The sequence below is a fragment of the Crocodylus siamensis genome, chromosome 10 (assembly GCF_052110815.1).
Source record: "Crocodylus siamensis isolate JL-2025a chromosome 10, ASM5211081v1, whole genome shotgun sequence".
NCBI lineage: Eukaryota > Metazoa > Chordata > Crocodylia > Crocodylidae > Crocodylus > Crocodylus siamensis.
The window spans coordinates 51253637-51268524 of NC_143404.1; positions in this window are offsets into that span (position 1 = coordinate 51253637).

A 14888-nucleotide genomic window follows, 5' to 3' on the forward strand; every position below is an offset into this window, starting at 1 on the left:
CTGAAGGCTTGACGTTACCTGGTAGGGGAAACACCATGTATCTGGGCCCATAAGGGTAGTTTTCCATGAGCGTTCCTGGGGATAACTGTTTTTCTGGCATAGTTTAGTACCTGCTGAGGTGCCAGGGTTTAAAGCCCCCTTTATTGACATGGGAGGCTCTATGGAAATAGGAGGCTCCTCCCTAACTTGCTGAGGGCAGGTGAAACTTGGGGGCATCAGAACCCCAAGCCCCTGGGCTTAGGCCTGCACATAGGATGCCTGCCAAAAGATGTTGGAAATATCTGAAGCCCCTGGTGGAGGTGGAGGATGTTTGCTGGTTGTAGAGCCACTTATGGTTCTGGGCTGACTCACAGATTTGGACTTGATTTGGCTTGTTCCAAATGCTGTTTTACTACATATGTTCCTACCAGTTGAGTTTGAGGTTTCGGAGTGTATCAGAGAGGGACAATAACTTTATCAAGTCCCTCTTAATGGACTATCCAAACCCTACTACGGTTGCTATTAAGTGTGATATTCCATTCTTTTCCACACGTCTACAGGGGCCACATTGGACAGTGTTCTGGAATCCCACAAGTTAGAGTTTTCTCTTTTCCATTACTAGGGGAAAGGGTTTTGCTATTACACATGACGGTACTATCTTGTAGGGCTGTGTGAAGCTTCGGATGGTGATTTGATTTGGAGGAGATTCGGCCTGATTCAGTGGCCGAATCTCCGAATCCAAATCGAAGCAGGGGACCAATTTAAAGGTCAGCATTGATTCAAAGCTCTCTGAATCTGATGATTTGGGCAGTCCCCAATGGCTGCAGCAGGGAGCTGAAGCTGACTCTGAGCTGGTAAGTACTAGGGGCGGGAGAGGGGTGCTGGGGGAGGGAACCATGGCGGGACTCCTACCAGCCCCCCTCCCCTGCCTGCTCCCCCAGCCCCTGCCCATGGCTGCCCTGCCTACCCCAGCTCCCAGTGCTTTAAAAAAAAGCCCCAGAACTCACCGCTCCTGCAGCAGCCTCAGGGCTTCAGGGGCTCATGCAGAGTTCCCCTGCGTGGTGTGGAGCAGCAGAGATCATCCCCCATGCCGGTGGGAGCAGTGACAATGGGTTTTTTTTGCTTTTCTTTTCTTTAGGGACTGGAGCTGGCCCAGGCGGGGCTGAGGGAGCGAGGTGGGGGAGATCAGGGGACTTGTGCAGAGCCCCTGATGCAGTGTAAGGCAGTGGGGGGTAGAGGGGATTGCCCCTCGCCTGGCAGCACCCTCTGAGTCAGGGCTTTTTTTTAAGTAAGTGCTGGGAGCTGGGGCAGGCAGGACAGTCATTGCCGGGCTGGGAGAGGGACGGGGGATGGGCCTGGCCTGGATGGTTTGGAGATGCAGCAGCATCCGAATCTCTGAATAAGATTCAGCCAAATTGGGACAGTGATCTGAATCACCGAATTGAATCACTGTCCCCCGAATCGGCCAAATCTGAAGCAAATACTAGCTGCTTCGTGTAGGCCTACTATCTTGATATTTTCTGTTTGTCTATATAAGATTAATGGGAACACTCTTTAGCATCTGTAATCCTGCTGTTACTTCTGTGTTAATTGTGACTTCATTTCCTCCCTGTGAATCAGTCTGCCAGCTAAGGAGCCAATAATTGGGATTAAGTTTTCAACAATTACCTCCCTGGTAGTACTTTTTTATGCATCTTCCCAGTGGTTTTACCCACAAGGCCACTGTCATTTTCCATCTACCTGTTCTATAGGGATTCATTGTTCTTGCAGGGTTTTATTTTGTATGTATGGATCTGAAACAACAACTACACCACTTACAACCAGTATAGGACTGCTTTCTTCAACAGCTTCCTTTTCTTTTGACCAACACTAAAGAATGCAAAACAATACCAGTACATCCCCCCCACCCCCGTCCCTCCCCAAAATGATAATCAATACTTCTTTTTTTTGCTTCCTGGTCACTTCCCAATGCCAGAATGTGAAAAACATCCTGCAAAACAAAACATAAGGGACTCAACCCCAAATGGGTTAATTATATAAGCACATTTATATATAGCTGGTATCACTGTCCTGTCCCTTCCAATTTTTTAAATTGTGATGAATGAAACAATTTCTGGATTTTCTTGTTCTCTCTTAATTTCCAGCTGATACATGGTGGGACTTGCCTTATTTACAGTAAGTACTGGTCCAAGCCATATAGGGACCAATGCTCATTGCTTCTCATGTGTTGTGCGACACATTACTTATTGCCTACTTGGCCACTCGTAAGGATGTAACATAGGACCTAATTGTCCATTTTTTGATGGTTAAGCTTAAGTGCTATTGCAATCTGCTGATGTGGTTTGGAAATGGTCTGCATTAACTTCTGCATCCAGTAATCTGTGAGCAGTTGAGGCTGTAGCTCATCTGGAGGATCCCCTTCTAGCCTCCATTGTTCAGGCAATCTCATTTTCTTGCCTGTCATAGCCTCATGAGGAGTATAGCCATGTGATGCTGTTGATCCTTGGAGTGCCATTAGAACCAAAGGTAATTTTTCATCCCAGTGCTTTTCTTGCTGTGCTAGCACCTTTTTCAGAGCTAACTTCAAGGCTCTGTTAGTCCTTTCCACTAAATCTGAGCTCTGTGTATGCCCTGCAATATGTAACCGTTGCTTGGTTCCTAGAGCTTGACATACTCCCTTGGTTATCTCTTCCTCAAAGCGGGGTCCTTGATCTAAGTCAATTTCCTGTGATATTAGTAGAACAGGTATTTTCATGCCATGAAGTATTTTTGCAGTAGTTAACATACCATTTCTCCAAGTGGGAATGGCTTCTACCCAACTGGTAAATGCACTTATAATTACCAAACGATACTTATTACCCCTCGGACTTCTAGGCAGTTTGATGTACAGTAAAAGTTCTGGTATCTGGCACGCCCGGGAATGGGGGGTGCCGGATAACACAAGGTGCCGGTTAAGGGGGAGGCCTCGGCCGCCGCTTCTCCTGCCGCGCCCGCATCGCTGCCTCTCCTGCGGGCCCCGCACAACCCTGCGCAGCCCGTTCTCCCCCGGCCCGCGGGGGCGCGGCAGCACAGCCTGCTTTGCTCCGGCCCGCGGGGGGGTAGTTGGAGAAACCGGAAGTACGCGGTGGCCACTTTCGGTTTCACGTTTCCTGACAAGCCGGCATGCCGGTTAAGAGAGCCCGCCGGCTTGGAAAGTGCTAGTTACCAGAGTTTGCTGTAAGCAATCAGCAGCCCGCTGCAGGGGCCGTCAGTCCCCTGATGGCCCAATGGGCTCTTGACTGCTTTAGCACCTGGATTATTAGCAGCATTAGGTAAACTCTTGTGTACATATTGCTCAGCATCCTTTCTCGTTTTTGGTCACCATCTAGCTGCCTGCAATTGCTTTAGTGTCTTCTCTACTCCTGAATGTCAGTTATTGTGAGAGAGTGTAATCATTTCAGTTTTGATCTGAGTAGGTACTACACACACAGGGGCTTTGTCTGTCTTTGCTCTTTTAGCTAAAATTAATCCAAATTTATATTTCCAAATCTTCCATCCCCAAATCTCCTGTTTACTCACCAGCTTTTGTAATTGCTCATCTTCCTTTTGCACTTTCACTAAGTCTAAGCTCAAAACTTTACTTTGTGCTGCTGCTACTGGAGTTACCTTTTTTCTTGGATTTCCATAGGGGACCCTTTTTCACTCCTGCTTTTGCAGTCAAATCCACTTTTCCATTTCACTTAGCCTCTTCAGTCCCCTTTTTATGGGCTTTAACTCTTTTAATCTTGACCTTAAAATCCTATTTTCTGCTAATTTCTACATGTATTCTAGTTTTTCTATGTATACTATTGGTTCTCCATCAGATGTCTGCATGTTCCTCTTTTTTCACACTGGCATCCAACCAACCAGTGCTCTTCAATCTGAATTTATGCATTTTTGGAGTCCCATACCTGCATATAACTTCTGTGAACAATTCTTTGCCCCCACCTAGGAAGTGTGTGCTTTTATAGGAAAAGCCTCTACCCATCTGGAAAAGGAGTCAATTACTACTAATAAATACTGATTTCCATATTTATCCCAAGGCAATTTATTGATTAAATTAATTTGTGACATACTCCCTGGGCCTTCCCTACTTGTGGCAATGTGGCAGTCTTTTCTTTAAGAGACAGGTTTTTCAATGTGTACCCTGCTATGCATTTTCCCTCCTTGGCCTTTACCAGGGTTTTTTTTGTCAGGGTGTGCTCCCGCCAGCCTTTTCCCATTGAAGGGTAACTCACAAGGCACTGGGAGCTAGGGTTTTCAGGCACCCTGTACTTGCCTTTTCCTGGGGTGGCAACGTGTGGCATTTTGTAGAAACTACCCCACCGTGAGTAGCTCCACCACATTAAACAGTCTCAGGAGGGTGTAGTTTTCAGGGTTTACCCAGTACTGATCTGCAGCTCATCTGCCCTGATCATATTTACTCCTTATGAGCACAGTCTCTTACTTCTGGGGTTCTTATTACCACAAAGATCGTATTTGACATTTACCATAAAACCTGTGTTCCACTTCAGATGGTATCTATACCACCAAAAATGTTTTTATAATAAATAAATCCTTCAATAATTTGAATTGAAACAGGCAAACCTACTTTTTAAAATTTACTATAGCTGCCCAAACAATACTACACCATTGCTAAACCAAATCTAGCTTTGATTTTTAATTTTGTGTTTAAAAAAAAAAAAAAAAAAGAGGTTCCAAGTTTAGGGAAGCATTAACTCTGCAGGTACTTGCTTCCTGTAAAACAATGGGTTAATGCAGTTTTTTACGCACATCTTGCTCTGTTGGTGTTATAAATAGCATTTACATACAAACGAAAATTGCTGTCTTTTATTTCAAGTATTAAAATAACCTTCCAGTCCAAACTGGATGGACGTGTCCTGGTCTGGGATCCGTGGACAAATTCATTTTTAAAGGAGATATTACCAATGATTTTTATCACATCTTTATGATATTCATCTGCACTTAAACTTTTAACAACTTAAAATAAACTAAACAAACAAACAACAAACCACACAACAAAAAAACAAAACAAGAATTATAATAATAAAGCCATGGCTTAAGTTAAAAAAAACCAAAACACTGTTGATGGTAATGTAGCCTTGTAGTCTATCAATCACCTTTGTTACTGGACTGAATTTTACGCTATGGTTTCTGCAAAAAACCCCCCCAACAAACGCACACAAACCTGCCAAGGAAAACTTCTTGCAGTGAAAAATTATTCATATTTACAATGCTTACGTTTTAAAAATGAGTTTTTTTTCCTATCGAAGGGCAATTTTCCCCTCAGAATTTTTATTTGGAAAGCTTTTTTTCACATTTCTACTACTGGGCATGGTGAAATCTTTGTGATACTTGGATAAGACAATACTGTTGATTCCCTGAATATAAATTTAAAATTATACCAGCACTTTTATGCCAAGGAAAAAGAAAGCAAAATACTAACTGCATTAGCCAGATTCAATACTGAAAATCATTTCACCCCTCCTACTATAGCTGCTAAAATTCCAGGGTACTTTGCCTACAATATTTGTTACTGCACTTAAAGCTCTGAAGTTTGTCAGTTTTCAGGTTTTTCCCTTTGCCTTTTAAACCAGACCAAATCTGGGAGTTGCACACACTAAGCATTTATATTATTACTTTCTGATTTAACAAACTATTTACTATGAGTTATAATCTCATTTTAGTTTCTAGTGAATATTTACACTGCCTTTGTGGGGGAGGCTGTGATCCCTCAATCAAGACATGTCTGTACCTTGCCACATTTTATTTCTTCCTGCGTGTGCCATCTAGCAATTTTTCCTTCTCTGATCTGCTCTTGGATTATTTGCTTCACAGTAGTTACAAGCATGTTTCATTGCTGCTGTAACGTTTTTCAAGAGACCAGACCCTTAAAGAAATCATCATTCCAAGGTCCCTTTCCACATGCCGCTACAAATGTTTCTAACATAGTTTTCTCTTTACTTCCCATCGTCTGAATAATGCAAGGTTCAAACTTCATAGCTCTAATGGGCTTCGTCCCCAAACCTTTGTATGAATTACCAGACTTCAGATGACCTACAAGGTATAGGTTGTGACCCCAATCTTGAAGTTATAACTGCCTCTTATCAACAAAACCTAGTTCATCTGACTGTAGTTAATCAGTTCTCCTCCCATGTCCTATCTGGGGTGCCGATTTGTTGGGCTGAAACTCCGGCCCTACTTCTCTGTGGGCATGGAGAACTCCGCGATTAACTCATGGCACTCATCTGATAATCAGCCAGAAACTTTATTGACTACACAAATATCCACTATGAAATCTATGAAAGGAAAACTGATTTAGAGAGCAAATTTAGATTAGACATCAGGAAGAACTTTATGGTAAGGGTGACCAGAATCTGGAATGGGCTTCTAAAGGAGGAGGTGCTGTCCCCAACTTTGGGGGTCTTTAAGAGGAGACTGGACAAGCACCTGACTGGACAAGCACAAGCGCTCTTTCCTGTCCAGAGCAGAGGGTCAGACTTGATGATCTGCTGAGGTCCCTTCTGAATGTAAAAATCGATAAAATCTATGAAGTGCAAAGTCCTGCACTTAGGACGGAAGACTCTCATGCACCAGTACAGGCTGGGGACTGACTGGTTAAGCAGCATCTCTGCAGAAAAGGACCTGGGGGTTACAGTGGTGAACAATAAGATGGATATGAATCAGCATGTTGCCAAGATGGCTAATGGCAAAATGGGCTGCATTTGTATAAGCGTTGCTGGCAGATCAAGGAAAGTAATTATTCTGCTCTATTTTGCCGTGGTGAGGCCTCATCTGGAATATTGTGTCTAGTTTTGGGCCTCCCACTATAAAAAAGATGTAGACAAGTTGGAGAGAGTTCAGTGAAGGGCAATGAAAATGTTTCGGGGGCTGGGGCACATGAGTTCTGAGGAGAAGCTGAGGGAACTGGGTTTATTTAGTCTGCAGAAGAGAAGACTGAAGGGTGGTCCCAGAGAGGATGGAGCTAAATTGTTTTCAGTGGTGACAGATGACAGAACAAGGAGCAATGGTCTCAAGTTGCAACAATAGAGGCTTAAGTTGGATCTTAGGAAACACTTTCTCACTGGGAGGGTGGTACAAGTTACCTAGAGAGGTGGTAGAGTCTCCATCCTTGGAGGTTTTTAAAACCCAGCTAGACAAAGCCTTGGCTGGGATGATCTAGTTGGGGATGGTTCTGGTTTGAGTAGGGGGTTGGACTAGATGACCTCCTGAGGTCCCTTCCAACCCTAATTTTCTATGATTTTCTATTATTCTACTTGAAATTTCTGAAGTAAATATTTATATGGGGAAGGAAGATTTACCAACCCTCAGGAGATATAATATAACTTTCTTTTCTGCTTCCCTTAACATCACATTTGAAGTAAGATGAGAAGGACTTCTATTTACTACTTTGCAGGCTTCCTGGGTAAAAGTTTCTAATACACTTGACATTGATATAAGGCAATGTAGTACTTTAGTCTGTTTCTCGAACGTTCTGTGTGGAGAAACATTCTTCCAAGAACATGAGATGTCATGGTCATGTGATCATAAACTTGCCCAAATTCTGTTTCAATGCTTCTATTCAGCATTTGTTCAGTGTCTGAGGGACTGGTAAAACACTATTTTGATCTGTGCTGAAACAGAATAATGATCTCAGTTGAGATCTCATTTAATGTGATCTCATTTAAAAAGTCTATATCTACTTAACTGAGAAATCACTCAGCACTATTAACAATCCACTTTGGACGTGCATTATGGTAACTCTGAATAGGAGCATCCATACAGGGTCCTTTTGGAAAAAACTAACCTGCTTTAGAGTTATACTCCACCTAAATATGAATTAACTTTTCTGTGTAGATGAGTTCAAAGAAAGGATTCTCTCTTCCATTTTAGAATAGCATTCTATCTTGTCTCCAGCTACATCAAGTCTTTTTATCAGAAGGCAAAGTTAAGCCCCAGAATACACTTAGTTAGTGCATCAGAAAAAGAAGTCTTTTTGATCTCTTTAATGAGTATCCCAACCCTTGGTGCATGTAATTTTAAAATTGTTGCTCTAATGTAAAGAGATATGTTAGGAGCAAATTGAGAGCAGTGTGGACAATCTTGTGTTTGCGAGACTTTTGAACAAAGATGAACTCATACTCTTGCAGAGTCCAAGGACTGTTGCAATTTTAAAGGCTGAACTTATTTTCCAGAATTATTCTGAAAAGCTGAATTGCAGTGTATCTTTTGGAAGGACTCCAGTTCTGATCTTTACAAGTTTTATTGTACATAAACAGTATGTTATGTCAGAATTGACTGGAAAGGAGTGCCTGTGCTAGCAGAAATTAGACTACCCTGCTATAGGCATGTTCTGTAATAGTATTTGCACATCAATCTATTATCTGAAGCATATGGCAAGCCACATGTGACAAGCTTTATCATTTCCTAGAACAGCACAGAAGGGTTGACTGGGGAAAATGAATTCTGAACTTTCTCTTCTAAAGCAAATGTTTACTATTTTAGAACTTTATTTATATAAAACAACCAACACAGTAACATGCTTAAAAACAAAGATCTCTTAATGTGGAGCAATATAGTTTTTAGTGGGTGTGCTACACAAGATATTTACTGTACAGTGGACAAATTAGCTGCAGAGTAAACATCTTGTGTGCCCCTATTAGGCTTGAGTAAACTAATTTAAGTAATAATCTTGCTGCAGAGTAAAAACTACAGCAATGTATGTGTAGAGGCTGCCCTGGCTGGCTGGGGCAGGAGGGTGCTTCAGTGCAGGGGCTGCCTGCTGGCTAGCCCCACACTGAAGCACCCTTATGCCTCAGCCAGCCCCTGCCCAGCAAGTTGAGCCAGGGAGAGCAGCCCCAGGCTGGCAGGCTGACCTCCCCCCCGCACCCCTTTCCTGCCAGAGCTGCTCTGGCCTGGCTCAGCATGCTGTGATCCCAGGGGCGTGTGTAAACACATGCCCAGGAACAATAAGCTCCAGTGTGATAAGCACCTGAGTGTATTGCGTTGGATTAATATGTACATGTAGATACGCCCAATGAGGCTTATTTTGCATGCATAAGAAGTGTTTCATTTTTGCTGTGTAAAATAATGTTACAGCACTTGGAATTGAACAGAATAGCCTGAAATTATGGAAAGAAAGTTCCAAAAGATTTCCCAACTCTGCATACACAGATTTAATTTCTAAATAGAAGACAGCCATGATCAAGTCCTTGCTGCAAGTATACTCAAACAGTTTATGGATGTAGAATACCGTGCGGTATTCTCACTTGGACTGTTGTTTCAGAGATAAAGTAAGGCATGGAGGAAAGTGAGAAGAGTGGCTGTTGAGAAGAAAAATGCCAATTTTAATGAAGGGGGAATACACTACAGCAGAGGTTGTCAACCATGGGTAAGCATATCCCCGGGGATACTTGGAAAGGTGCTAGGAGGTATGCGCAGGCAGGCGGGGACAGCATGCCATCATCACATGCGGCTGCCTCCCAGGAGCAGGGCCAGGGCAGGGAGTGTGGGGGGAGGGCAGTGGCTCCCCTCTGGGCCACCCAGGCACTGCCTGGGTGGCTGCATGCAGGGGGGAGGGGGAGCTCACACATGGCAGCCGCTGCTGCCATCCACCACCCTGCACTGCCACTGCCATCTGCAAGCCCCACCCCGCTCCGCGTCCAGTCACTGTGCGCCCCACCCCATCCATGTCCGGCTGCTGCCACCCCTACCCCCCATGCTCTGCATCTGGCCACTGCCACCAAAAGGGGTACACTCCTTAAAAAAGGTTGAAAACCCCTGCACTACAGCAATGAGGCCAATGCTATTGTTTGATAAACAGGTTGGTCAATGAAGCAGCTGCAGTTGTCTATGATGAGGGTGTTGATATGGATTTGGGAAGTGATCCAAAACATGCAAGAAATGGTGCAGCAACAGACAAAGATGACATCAGTTGAGGAAAAGTTGATGGAGGGCAGACTGAGGTGGTTTGGACAGGTAACCAGAAGGCTCAAAGAGGCAGGGGGCTGGATTCGATGATCTTCCAAGGTCCCTTCCAGCCCTAATGTCTATGAAATCTATGAAAGTACAGAGGTAGGAGAAAGAGAAGCTACACAAGGTGCATAAACCAAGGCTAAGAACATGCAGGTGTTCCAGAAGAGATGACAATGGATGAGCTTATGGACAATGAAGAGTTGAAGTGCAGGTGCCAACTTTTGGCAAAGATACTTGAAAGATTTCCACCTGTTTCTCCACCATCCAGGTGCACTTGGATTGACGGTGGAGGTATTCATTTAATTACTGCTTGACTAAAAGAGCAAAAGGTGAAAAATAGGAATTTGGTTCAATGGTCTAGAGATACTTGATTGTGGAAGTACTTAACTGTAGGCTGTCCTTCCTTTTGAGTATTGAAAATTAGCGACTCAAATGCAAAAAGCTATGAAGATAAAATGACAGGTACATTGTTTTATACTAAATTTCATAGATTTCATAGACATTAGGGGCTGGAAGGGACCACGGGAGATCATCGAGTCCAGCCCCCAGCCCGAAGGGCAGGAAGTCAGCTGGGGTCATAGGATCCCAGCAAGATAAGCATCCAATTTGCTCTTGAAGGTGTTCAATGTAGGTGCTTGAACCACCTCCGCTGGCAGACTGCTCCAGACCCTGGGGGCTTAGACAGTAAAGAAATTCTTCCTTATGTCCAGCCTGAAACGGTCTTGCACGAGTTTGTGACCATTCGACCTCATCATCCCTTGGGGCGCTCTGGTGAACAGACTTTCCCCCAGATCCTGGTGGTCACCCCTGATAAACTTATAGGTGGCCATCAGATCACCCCTGAGCCTGTGCTTTTCCAGGCTAAAGAGTCCCATGGCTCTCAGCCTGTCATCGTAAGAGCTGTTTTCCTGACCTCTGATCATGCGCGTGGCTCTCCTCTGGACTCTCTCAAGCTTCTCCACGTCCTTTTTGAATTGTGGAGCCCAAAACTGGACGCAGTACTCCAGCTGCGGCCTCACCAAGGCCGAGTACAAGGGGAAAATGACGTCCCGGGATTTGCTCGAGAAGCATCTATGGATGCACGCCAGCGTTTTGGTCGCTTTACTAGCCGCAGCATCACATTGCAGGCTCATGTTCATCTTGTGGTCAATGATGACCCCCAAGTCTTTTTCTTCTGTAGTGCTAACCAACGTAGCACTGCCGAGCCTATAAGGATGCTGCAGGTTTTTCCTCCCAAGGTGGAGAACCTTGCATTTTTTGGTGTTAAACACCATGAGGTTCTCATCTGCCCATTTGCTGAGCTTGTCCAGGTCAGCCTGGATCACCCGCCTATCTTCTGGCGTGGATGCTTGGCCCCAAAGTTTGGTGTCATCGGCGAACTTGGCCAGTCCACTCCTGACTCCAATGTCCACATCGTTAATGAAGATGTTGAACAGGATGGGTCCCAGGACAGAGCCTTGAGGGACCCCACTGGTCACAGGGCACCATGATGAGTGACTGCCATCAATCACAACCCTCTGGGTCCGACCACGGAGCCAGTTTCCCAGCCAGCGGATCGTGGTGGAGCCAAGGCCACAACTGGCCAGTTTGGCCAAGAGGTGATCATGGGATACCAGATCAAAAGCGTTTTTGAAGTCAAGATATATGACATCAATCTCTTCTCCCTTGTCCAGGTGATAGGTCACCTGGTCATAGAAGGAAATGAGATTGGTCAAACAAGACCTACCCGCAACAAACCTGTGCTGGCTGTCCCTTAGAATGTTAGCCTGGGCCAGTCCATCAAGGATGGCCTCGTTAATAAACTTTTCTAAGATCTTCCCCAGGATAGAAGTCAGGCTAATGGGCCTGTAGTTAGCCGGATCCACTCTCCTGCCTTTCTTGAAGATCGACACCACATTGGCCTTCTTCCAGTCTTCGGGCACTACACCAGAGCGCCAGGAGTTTTCAAAGATCCGTGCCAGGGGCTGGGCTATGACGCTCGCCAGCTCCTTGAGTACCCTGGGGTGCAGATTGTCAGGGCCAGCTGACTTGAAGGTATCCAGCTTCTCAAGGTGTTCCTTCACGAGGTCAGCATTGATGGAGGGTAGGGGATCCCCCTCATCCAGATTTCCCTGTCCCATAGCAGGCATGGGCATCCCGTGTGACTGATGAAAGACTGACGCAAAGTACCTATTTAATAGGTTGGCTTTTTCCTGGGCGTCAGTTGCCAGTTGCCCCATCTGGTTTAGCAGGGGTCCAACATTGCCCTTGCTTTTCCTCTGGCTCCCCACATATCTGAAAAAGGACTTTTTGTTGTCCTTGATGCCTGAAGCTAGTTGGAGTTCAGTTGCAGCCTTGGCTTTCCTGGTTTGCTCCCTGCAGGACCAGACCAGCGCGGAGTAATCCTCCTTGGAGGTGAATCCCGTCCTCCATCCTTTGTAGGCTTTCCTTTTTAGCCACAGTAGGTCTGCTAGGTCCCTAGAGAGCCAGGAGGGCTGCTGTGCCTTCTTGCTGCCTTTCCTCCGTGTTGGAATAGATTTAGCTTGTGCACTGAGGATTGCTTCCTTGAGAAGCAACCACTCTTCTTGAACTCCCCTCTCCCTGGGGTCATGGTCCCTGAGGGCCTGACTAGCCTCTTGAGCTTGTCAAAGTCGGCTTTTCTGAAGTCAAGGACTTCTGTGTTGCTGACTGACTTGCCAGCTTTACGGCGGATGGTGAAGGTGATCAGCTCGTGGTCGCTGTCACCCAACTTCCCATCAATCACTAGGTCGCCGATTAGGTCGTCCCCCATAGCCAGTACCAGGTCAAGCAGCGCTTTGCCTCTCGTTGGCCCATAGACTTCTTGAGTCAGGTAGAGGTCATCCACGCACGAGAGAAAGCTTTGTGCCCGCTCAGATTTAGCTGAGTGATCTTCCCACGAGATGTCCAGGTAATTGAAGTCACCCATGACAACCAAGGTCCTGGAGCAAGCGGCCTCAGTCAGCTCCCGGGCAAACTCCTGGTCAAGCTCAGGACTTTGAGTGGGAGGTCTGTAGTAGACTCCACCGTTGTGTCCCCTGTGCCGAATTCCCCACGAATTTTTACCCAGAGGGTCTCTAGCTGTCCATCCCGGTCGCCAACATCAGCTTGCAGGGACATGTAGCTTTCCTTCACATAGAGAGCTACACCCCCGCCCCTTTTGTCAATACGATCCCTCCTGTATAGGGTATAGCCCTCTATACCCGTGGTCCAGTCATGGGTGGAGTCCCACCAGGTCTCCGTTATCCCAATGACATCATATTTCTTTGCACTGAGCAGGAGGACGAGCTCATCCTGCTTGTTGCCCAGGCTCCTGGCATTAGTGTACAGGCAGGCAAGTGTGCCCTTGGGGGCTCTTGCCTTGCCCACAGATTGTGCCAGGGCTGGGGCAGGGGTGGGCTCCATTAAGTGCCCCCTTAAGTGCCTTGGTCCGCTGGCTTTGCAAGGGCCATTCAGCGGGCCAGCAGGGGCAGTAGTCCCCCCATCCCCCAGTACAGAAGGTAAAGCTACTATAGCAAAGTCACTAGCCATGTTGCATTTTCTGTGTGGTATTTAATATTAACTAATATATTAAGATGCATATTTAAGAAGAAAAATGAGTAGGAGTGTTGCTGTGTGTAAAAATTAAGCCCACAGCACAATGGAAGCTTGCATTTACCAACTTCTTGTGGTTGTTTCATTAACAGGCATGTGTTTAAATGGCCTGTGTTTCATTTTTATTTTAAGGTGGAGTGAAATTAAGTATAATCTTAGCAGGACTAGCAGTTCTCAGCTCTCAGGGCTTTGCTCATGCTCAGCTTCTATTGACTTCAGCCAAATATGTGTTCAGATCCAGTTGGCGAATGGGTGCAAGTTTGTATATAGATCCTCTCATTTCAGCTTTCAGGGGTTATTTGGATTTAGCTTAATTCACTAAAAGATTAAGCTAAGCAACAAATTGCTTTTAAACTCAGAAGTAGGCACACATTGAACCATTGTAGCTTAATCTATTAAAAAACAAAAACTGGTGGTAATTTCTGTGTGGAGATTCTAGATTAAAAAACATTCAGCAACTAGTACCCTTTCTGTTATTGGCAAGGGGAGGTATGGGGTGCAGTGGAAACATGAAGAGGTTCACAGCTTCAAGCTCTAACTCATCCACCTTTTTACAAATTGGATTTGGAAATAACAGCTATTGTTGAAATCTGTGCATCTTCAAGTCAAGACATGCATCATCAGTCATGGAAAACCAGCTATCATAGGGTTAGTTGGTGTGATATAAACATACTTTACAGCAGCAAATGTTTGTTTAATAACTTCATGAAAAAAGCTTAAATGTTTCTTCTCCTGAAGCGTTTACCTTGGGAAGGAACTGAACAGAGTGGATTTTATCCAGAAAAAGAACAGTTTATTGAAAAGTGCTCAACAAGTGAAATCAGGATGCAAACTTGGCATGGTGAAGGCTGTGTTGGACTCTGATTGATGTTTGGTATTTATTAAAGCAGATCAGGGTTCCAATTCTGGTTTCAAATGCCTGCAACTCCCTTTCCTTCTATGTGGGAAAAGATAGTATGAAGGTCTAGGCAGAAGCCACATTCTTATAAGACCGTTTGGGTAGCCTTTGATGTATTTGTGGGTGTTTAAGCTTTACAAGTCTTAGTAAGCTGCATAAGAAAAAATATGCAAAAGAAAAAAAAAGCCCTATATTGCCATTGTAAGTGGCCCTGAAGTCGTGTGGCTGGGACAGTGGCAACTCTAGGGACAGCTACTCTGCCATTTTATACCATGCAAAATTATGTCAACCCAGCTATGATGGCATACTATTACATTAAATAAGTTTATGAAACCCTATATTCCATTAATGCAAATAATAGAAGACTGCATCAAATCTGATGTGGTTATATTGTTCCAGAGGATGACTTCTGAACTTCTGTGCGGTG